The sequence below is a fragment of the Botryllus schlosseri genome, chromosome 2, assembly GCF_051294905.1.
Source record: "Botryllus schlosseri isolate E-star chromosome 2, Bs_hap1, whole genome shotgun sequence".
Taxonomy (NCBI): Eukaryota; Metazoa; Chordata; class Ascidiacea; order Stolidobranchia; family Styelidae; genus Botryllus; species Botryllus schlosseri.
Genome location: NC_137237.1, coordinates 30,822,127 through 30,831,812, shown reverse-complemented (window position 1 = coordinate 30,831,812; position 9,686 = coordinate 30,822,127).

Genomic DNA, 9,686 nt, shown 5'->3' with positions numbered 1-9,686 from the left:
AAACGTATGTGTCGTGTTACAGTCTCCAGTTTCAAGGCCAAAATCTCTTATGCTGTACCGACTACCGAGACCAAATTTCCGAGGCTGCTATTCTTAGTTCTTTAGAATGATGTTTTGGATTCAATAGGACAGGCCCCATCTATGAGATAACAATTGCGTATCTGTCCGAATTCGTTGACCTTTCCAATTAGGCTTACGCTATCTCTCGAGTTATAGTCATTTCTATTTCAGCAGATAATTAGTCAGGTCTAATGCGAACATGAACCGTGTTGAATCTTTGTTCCGTACGCCGTTTACGCAGTTACCACACTTCAAGTCACAGTTCACCAGCGGACCTCTCGTGGCACATACGTTAAAATCACTGTTGCCGGGAAATTCATGTTACCGTACCATCATTAAGTTACTTGTTTACGTTGGAAAACGCCATTGTGACGTCATGTTGATAAAAAGTCGCTTGCAGCCCTTTCCCCACCACCCGATATTGTCACGAGCCGCCACTGGAGCGCGCACACCGTAATTCTAGTAGCGAGATAGCGCAGTGGTATAATCCGCGGCAGCAACACCAATGGGTTGCGGGTTCAAGTCCGACCTAGGTTGACTTCAGAATTCCCATACCTAAGTGTTGGAGGTTTATCTGGGCTCCTCCTCGCCACCTCATCCGCGTAAGCGGTGTCTTACAAAAAGCCTAGAAGTGGGTCGTGCTATAAGTCGGCAGTTACGGAATTAAAATGAAGAATTTCGGCCTGGTGTAAATGACCACAGTAGTCGACAAACACCATGAATACCTCGAAACAAACAAACAAACACCACAATTCTATCCAACACAGCTCTACAAAATATGTCCGACGCACGCGATTTCAAATTAGGGTGCATTAAATTCCTGAGCGTGTTGAAGTACCATCTACTCAGATTGCAAAAACGGGACTATTCCGCGCCGAAAACGGAGCATATCCATATCGAATGGTTTGATCATCCAGCATCGGTACAGTCGGGCAAATCTTATCATGAATTTTTATGATAAAGCCATATTTTCTGCGTGTCTCCCTTATTAGCTACAGTAGTCAACACAGTGACCTTGGATTTTTAAAAACTATCGCAGGATCTTTTGTAATAAATTCAACAAATATTGCATACATATTAACAGATAGCTCTGGCACCGTGTCGGCCCAAATTATACCCTTTGCGGCCCATACTTTAATAATTAACCCTTGAAGGGGTAAGAATTTGCGTTACCGTAATTTGCAAATGGGAGTCTGTAATGATGGTATTTACTACTATCCTCGTGCCTCGCACTTATCGAACAGTTATTACGAATGTATGATGATTGTTTCGCGAAAGAATGCAGAAAGTCAATTTGACGTCATTTTTCCAGCCTGTCGCAGGCTCAGTCGGGCTGATAAACTATAGATAACTAAACGTAGGTTAGTTATCTATAGATAAAGTGTATGTCGTACACTACACGAGCTTCCAAACCAGGCATTTGGTTACGTAATAATTATAGTGCGGCTTAAGAGAGCTACAACTAGTGGTAGGTCGTAAGTTAAAAAGTTTTACAATTGCGTAGCAACAACAAAAGTTACACTGCCCTTGAATTTTCTATTAGGTTTATTTGAATTTTTCCAGGTCAGAAAAATTAACAATTATGATTCACGATTTTCATTCGCACTCATCCTGGATTTTCATTTGCGCCGTTTGCACCACCTTCGTCATTCGCACTCATCCGGGATTTTCATTCGCACCTCCTTCGTCATTCGCACTACAATTTTTTTCATTCGCACTAGTGCGAACCGTCACACAGGTTGAAAAGCACTGACCTAAGCTATCGATAGTAATCAGTATATTGGCAGAGTGCAGATCAGTATTCAAGAAGGCACTAATTTGCTTTGAATCGTGGTTACTGGTTATCGTCAGTAGTCATTTCAATCGATCTATTCATCACCGCACGGCCGCGAGCATGAGTCACGTACACGAACTCATTTGAACTTCAGTTGGAGTTGGAATTCCGTTTATTCCACTTTCCATTGAAAGCGATCTACTGCCCCTAATTTAGTCACAGAGCATTTCGAATATTAGGCTTACGAACCGAAGATTGTCGAAACTAATCAATGACTTTGTAGTGAGCCAGAAAGCAAAAAAAATTGGATCGGATTTAATTGAATTATCGCTCCGAGATAATAATATTATTACTTCAAAAAACATTCAGAAAACGAAGTACAAATATCTTACTGTATTTTCCATCAAAATAAAAGAAAACTTGACAGCGGTGAATGATTTTCGGAACTTCAAGTCGGCGTATTGCATCCGCATTAGGGTGGAGTGAAAAACGAAAATTTTTGAATTTCAAAAAAGGGTCTTGAAATGTGGTGCCAAATAGTAAACAAATAAATTCTATCATAATTTTGGGTTCGTACACCCTCTAGTGGTCGTGCAATTTCACCGAACGAGCCAAAAACAGCTAATTTCGCCATATCTTGATCATCACTTACACTAGAAAGTCAGTTTTGGGCTTAAAAGATGCAGAAGCAACATGTTTCTATCTCACTTCCATAAAACTTACTCTTAAAAATGAACAGAAAAAAAGTTACAAGCAAATTTCTGATTTTATAGGTAAAATTAAGCACTGAAGCAGTGGGTAGGATGTCAAAAGCGTGTAGTGATTGATCTTATGACTGAGCAACATACCCTATCAATTAGAACCACTTTTCAAAACTTGCTCCAACAAATGAAACCCCCTCCAAGCATTAATAAGGCTCGGGCATCGAATAGAGACTGCTAAAACTGTATTTAAAACAGCGTCCATTGGTAGTGCAGCGTCACGATATCGGTAAGTTTATAACAACGGCCCTCATGAGATTTCTTACCAAAATGCTGTCGTAGGGTTTGTATCATATTTGGCACAAAGCTCCGGAATGAAAACACAAAAATTGAAAATACACATTCAAAACACCAACATCAATTCTACACTGGAAACAGAAATTTTTTGTAGCAGTATCATATGAGTGTGCACAAACAATAAAATGATGTTTAGTATTGAAAGATTTCATCTGCTTTCAAGACTTCAGTTTTTGTCTGATGAGGCTATCTCTACGTTTAAATCTTGAAACATTGAGCAGATGCTTATGTCACCACTGTCACATGTCTTTCCAGTGCTTGGTTGTGGCAAGGATAACTGAGCCTTAATGGTGTTGATCATAGGTTTCCCAGCTCGTGATCAGACAAGATCTTGATTGCGATGCAGGCGGCTGTTCAATATTTTTGAGGTTTTTAGGTGACAATTTGGTGGAAAGATTAAGCCTTGATGTTGATAACTGGAATTTGGAAGAATCTGATGCTGGTGTCAATGTTGCTGCTTTAGGGTTTGGTTTCATTTATTTATCCTCCTTCAAAGTCGTAAATTGGAACCAGATTTGCAATATTTAGAGGCTGGGCCCGTCGTTCATTCAATATGGTTTACTCTCGCATCTCAAATTTCAAAGTACTAAGTCGGACAGAGTCGTCCATCGAGAAATCGGAACTGTCTTGCTCGATTCTGCATGGAGGTCTATTTTCCGTTATGGTTTGAAATAAAAATGCACAATTCCAGTGTAGATAGTGCTAAAAATTTCCACAATATAGTTACCCGTGTCACAAAGCTGACTGATACCCGAATCCACTCCCTTGCACTATCTTTGCTACGAAGAAATGCTCATTTTGAACATCCAGAAAATATTTTGCTGGGAATGCTTTGGTGACGAGGAGGGAAACGTCCGAAGATTTACAGTTAACAAGATTACAGCTATGCGCAGAACAACCACACCATACCAAATTCCAATTATGAATTTGAAGGAGGATATATAAATGACACCAAACCTAAAAACAGCGACATTGGGCATCAGTTTCTTCCAAATTCCAGTTATCAACATCAAGGCTTGATCTTACCAACAAATTGTCAACTTAAACCACAAAGATATTGAACAGCCGCCTGCAAGCAAGACCTTGTCAGATGTCGAGGTGGAAAACCTAAGATCATCACCATTAAGGCTCAGTCATCCTTGCCACAACCAGGAAGTGGAAAGACATTAAAACGAGGTTACTGAGGCATCTACCCGTGTTTCAGGATTTAAACGTAGATATAGCCTCATCAGACGAAAACTGAAGTCTTGAAAGCAGATGAAATCTTCCAATACTAAACATGATTTAAATGTTTGTGCACACTGATACTCATATGATTCTGCTACAAAAATTTTCTGTTTCCAGTATAGAATTGATGTTTGTGTTTTGAATGTGTATTTTCAATTTTTGTGCTTTCATTGAGGACCTTTGTGACAAATATGATGCAAACCCTATGACAGCATTTTGGTAAGAAATCTCATGAGGCCGTTGTTATAAACTTACCGATATCGCGACGCTGCACTACCAATGAACGCTGTTTTAAATACAGTTTTAGCAGTCTCTATTCGATGCCCGAGCCTTATTTATGCTTGGAGGGGGTTTCATTTGTTTGAGCAAGTTTTGAAAAGTGGTTCTAATTGATAGGGTATGTTGCTCAGTCATAAGATCAATCACTACACGCTTTTGACATCCTACCCACTGCTTCAGTGCTTAATTTTACCTATAAAATCAGAAATTTGCTTGCAACTTTTTTCTGTTCATTTTTAAGAGTAAGTTCTATGGAAGTGTGATAGAAACATGTTGCTTCTGCATCTTTTAAGCCCAAAACTGACTTTCTAGTGTAAGTGATGATCAAGATATGGCGAAATTAGCTGTTTTTGGCTCGTTCGGTGAAATTGCACGACCACTAGAGGGTGTATGAACCCAAAATTTTGATAGAATTTATTTGTTTACTATTTGGCACCACATATCAAGACCCTTTTTTGAAATTCAAAAATTTTCATTTTTCACTCCACCCTAATCCGCATCAGGTTGATGGAGTTTTGTTGCTTAAGTGGTCGATTTCCAGTTCACTTACGGACCCCGAGCAATCCCGTCATGGAACCATTGTAATTCGGCAACGGGTAGCCTACATGAATTGTTATCGTTGCTACGATCCGCCTCCGACTCGATCAGAAAATAGGCCGTGGCATAAGAACTGCAATAGGCCTCCGTTCACTGTGTAGTGTGTACTCTGCTAGATTGTTATCTGGTCAGAAATCGCTGATGGAAGATTGAAGCACGCATCGCCCTTTGTGATTTTTTTGTAGCACCAAAGACCCATCGAGCGGTCAACAGGCCACGTTAATGAATGGGTAGACTATCAAAAGAGCCGTCGAACATATGTATGCAGCTGCATTCTGCAATTGTATAGTCGATCAATTTTATCACTGGCGAACAAAAGCAAATTGCCATGGAAAGCGAGAACGATTGTAGAGTTTATCGGGGGTGCTGAGCTCGAAAATGCCACCAGTTTTTGCAAATTGGCTCTAGTTTTCAAGGTATCAGCGAGTTTGGGTATTTTCTTCAAATTATTTTTCATTTATTTAAAATTATGTTTCCTTTCATCCGAACAGCATATATTAAATGTTTTAGAAGTATATCTGCGCAAAAACCACAAGAATGAGCATGTGCTATCGGCGCAATAGATCAGCTAATCGCAACTCTTCTGCATAAAGCTATGGTGTTCGTTATATTCAGCGCAAAAATGTCCTTTTTATTCGTATTTGTAGCTAATTTTCCAAACATATGGTAATGGTGTGACTATAGACGTACTGCACCACATTAGAACTAGCTTCATGTTCACAATAATTAGCATAAATTTGGTAATACAAACCACGTGTAGGCTATGCATAAGCCTACGAAAGAAAGACTGCAATTTTCAAACACAGACGAAATGAAGAGGGCGTTTTTTTCATTTACCATTGAGTATTCAACGCTTCACATCGAAATTTATCCACGATAGGATGTGCATTGTGCATTTGTTACGTTCATAGATGCAACTCCAGTTATTTAATCTGTAGGCCTACCCCTAAAACGATGTAACAAAGCGCTCAGCAACCTTTTGCATGCAGCGTGCCAAAATGTCAAAAAACTTCAACTTATTACCAACTGGAGTGCCAAACATTTTTAATTCTGTCATATTTAGCTATTCAAGCAAGGAATCCCATCAACCGCTTATCATTAAGAACGACCACCAGAGATATAACTTGTGGAGTGCCACAAGACTCAGTCCTTGGACCGACTTTTTTCCTCATTTATATTAACGACATTGTTAATGCATCTTTATTCCGCACAACGCTATTTGCTGATGATACTCACCTCTTCATAACCTCCAACACTGTCGATGGTTTGCATGCATCTGTGAATAGGGAACTCCCAAAAGTGTCGAGATGGCTCCAAGCAAACAAACTAAGTTTGAATGCAGATAGTGTAATCATAGTGTCCTATATGGTGTCGACACAAGCAAATCTCACGGCTCAGTGAAATTGTATCACGTCACAATTTCCATTTGGCTACACGCAATTTGACGGTCATTTTTGACCGGCTTGCCGAGCATTAAATTTGGTGAAACGAGTATCAATCGAAAGCTGACTCAGCACTGATTACGAAAATATAAATTTTATTCCGCTCGTGGCCCTGGAACCCCCACAATCAGCCTCGAATTTTTCATTGTTATGGAGATTGGCATTGGGACGCAACAATGCTGTCTGGTGAAACGAGAGAGTTAATCTCACATTTTTGTCTTAACTGGGATTCCCGTGATTGTCGTTTGCGATGGATTGGACAGCAGATTAGGTTCCTTCCTTCAATGGATAAACTTTCGTACCGTATTCGGGAAATCTGAACTTCAAATTTTCCACGTAACTTGTTTGCTAAAATTGCATGTGTCTTAAAATACAACGCTCTACATAGAAAAAGAAATGTATATATAATTTCACACGATGTCATCCATGTACGTTACTCACTGATATTCTTCATTCAGCAGTATGACAATTCAAAATCAATACGAATTTCTAACCCTGACTGCAATCCGGTTTAACAAAAATTCGTAAATACAGATCAGTCCAAACTCAAAATATCTTTTGATAAATTGAAAGAAAATGGCTATTCCTAAGTGTTGGGGGTTTATCTAGGCTCCACATCGCAATCGGATCCGCATAAGCGGTGATTACAAAAGCCTAAAATGAATGAGGGCCTGGTGTAAAACTGACGATAGATGTCTAAAATTCATTCATTCATTTCATTCATAGTGCGTGTGGGGTCGATACAATTACGTGTTACCGGCGATACAGTGCCAAGTTCGATGGAGGACTTTGTATCGTGATGGACTTGCAAATCTCATATCACATTGCGATTGTGAGCAGTCAATCAAACCGCTTTGGACAATGGGAAAATACAAACTACCTGAATGTGTGTATTCCAACTAATTGACGTGAATCACTTTATTCGATTCTGGCAAGATTTCGAGTCAGTGATTCGTTATCCCCCCCCCCCCCCTTCCAGTGATCCATGATTGTAACGCCAAAATTTAAAACTACAATTACACAAACACCTTCCAATGCACCGCGTCCAAACTTGATACTGTAACTTCAACAAGCTTCCTATTACTGTTGCAGTCCTGATAAAGGTAATCTCCTCCACGCAACATAAACTACTACAGTTTCGTTGGCAGTCGTGAATTGATTGATGGCAGCTGGTCGCTCTAATTAACCGCATCCATTTGAAAGTGACATGGAAACCAACCGCGACAAAAGCTCACGTTATGAAAGCCCGGTGATTTGTGATAAAATAGTTCAGTAGCAGACACAGCATTCCATTCGCTGTTTTTCGTTTGTCCCTGACCGGGTCTTTCGCAGGCCTTTGTTTTTAAGACACAGTAGGTATAGCGACGTAATGGAAGAGGAGCCTGGATAATCTTTCGACACTTCAAAACGAGCTGCTGCCGGGGTCGACCGGACACTATGGTGTAATGGTTATGCGTCCGGCTTCTCGAGCGGTAGGTCGTGGGTTCGATCCCCGGCCGGGTCATACCAAAGACTCGAAAATTGGTATCCGCAGCTATCCTGCTAGGCGCTCAGCAATCACGTATAGCATGGAGGAGAAAAAAAAACAGGGGCGCATACTAGATGACCTCATGGGGCCGTATCGCAACTCCATCGTCAAAGCATCTCGATGGTGCAGGCGAAAAAGAATATCATATCTCTCTCTCACTCTCTCTCTAAGACCGAGATGCTCGTTTTAAATAATGCCAGTCATAATTTCACTGTGAACATCAATCATAAAGAAATCTCAATATGTGACTCAGCAAAATATCTCGGCGTCACCATTGATTCCAAAGTGTCTTGGAAGCAGCATATTGAATGCACAATATCAAAACTAGCTCGGTGTGTGGGAATAATGACCCGTCTCCAATCTTTGGTTTCCAGATCAGTACTACGAACCATCTACTTCTCTCTTTTCCACTCTCATCTGCAATATGGAATCGTAGTATGGGGAAATGCATGCACAACATTTTTGTGCAGAATTCGAACTCTGCAAAACCGTGCGATACGGATGATCTCATCTGTACCTTTACGTACCAATTTATCGCCTTACTACCGTAAGCATCGAATTTTGCGAGTTGATGAACTATATCGCTTCGAAGTATCAAAAGTTGTTCACAAATATTTTTCCAATAGTCTGCCTCCTGTGTTTGATGACTTTTTCATACCTGCTAAACATGTCCATTCCCATTACACGAGATCCTCGTCTAAAGGAAACATCTACTTACCCCCACCCAATAGCAACCTAACTAAGAGATCTATCGACTACTCGGGACCTATCATCTGGAATGCATTACCACCACATAGCCGTGAATTGCATTATAATAGATTCAAAAAAGCCCTACTTGATCACCTCTTGTCGTTACACTAACACTGTTGCCCTACCTCGCCCAGACATTGCTTCATTGATCATTTGCTACCATTGTTTAATTTTTTTTCTATTTTCCTTTCTTAACTAAACATTTTTTACAGCCAGACTGTTCAGAGTCAAGTGTACCTGTTTGATGCTGGTGTGATCAGACTAGATGACCTTCACGGTCTTATCGATCATTCCTATCTAATACCGAATACTGTGCACGCATATTTTCTGTACCACCATCACTGCCGTTTGTTATGTATTTTGGTTCGATGAAAATAAACTCTCTCTCTCTCTCTGCAGCTGGCAACGGCATCGGTTACGCCAGTGATTCTTAACTTATTGGTCGCTACCGCACAAGTCATGTCGCCTAAATGTACGTAATATTTGCACCATATATTTTTAGTCGCGCAATGATGGACCTTTTGTGGTTGCTTTGGTCGTTTCCAAGCCAACTGGGTTCGGCACCATATATCCAATCAGTGACAGGCCAATCAATGTTGCCTGGCCTAATGATGATAAATGTGCTGACCCCTGTGTCAGTGTGTCATACAAGTCGGTCTGATGTCATATTAAGGTTGGTCTGACACTAGATTTGTCTGCTAAGCTCCAAGGGTCGCGGTAAAGGTTGTCGTTGCTCCAGATATTGCTTACGCTTACACGTACCAGACGAAACTAGAAGAATATCTCCTTTCGTGAGACGATCACGATTTCGAATTCGCATTTCGGCGCAGGGGCTCGATATTTTCCTGATCGGGTATCATTTGATACGACCCTGGTCATTTCGGACAGTGGACATATCAATGTCGAACGTCTTCGCCAACATGCAGCCGTATTTTATCTGAAGGTTTTATACTTATCATGCCTGCTCAACA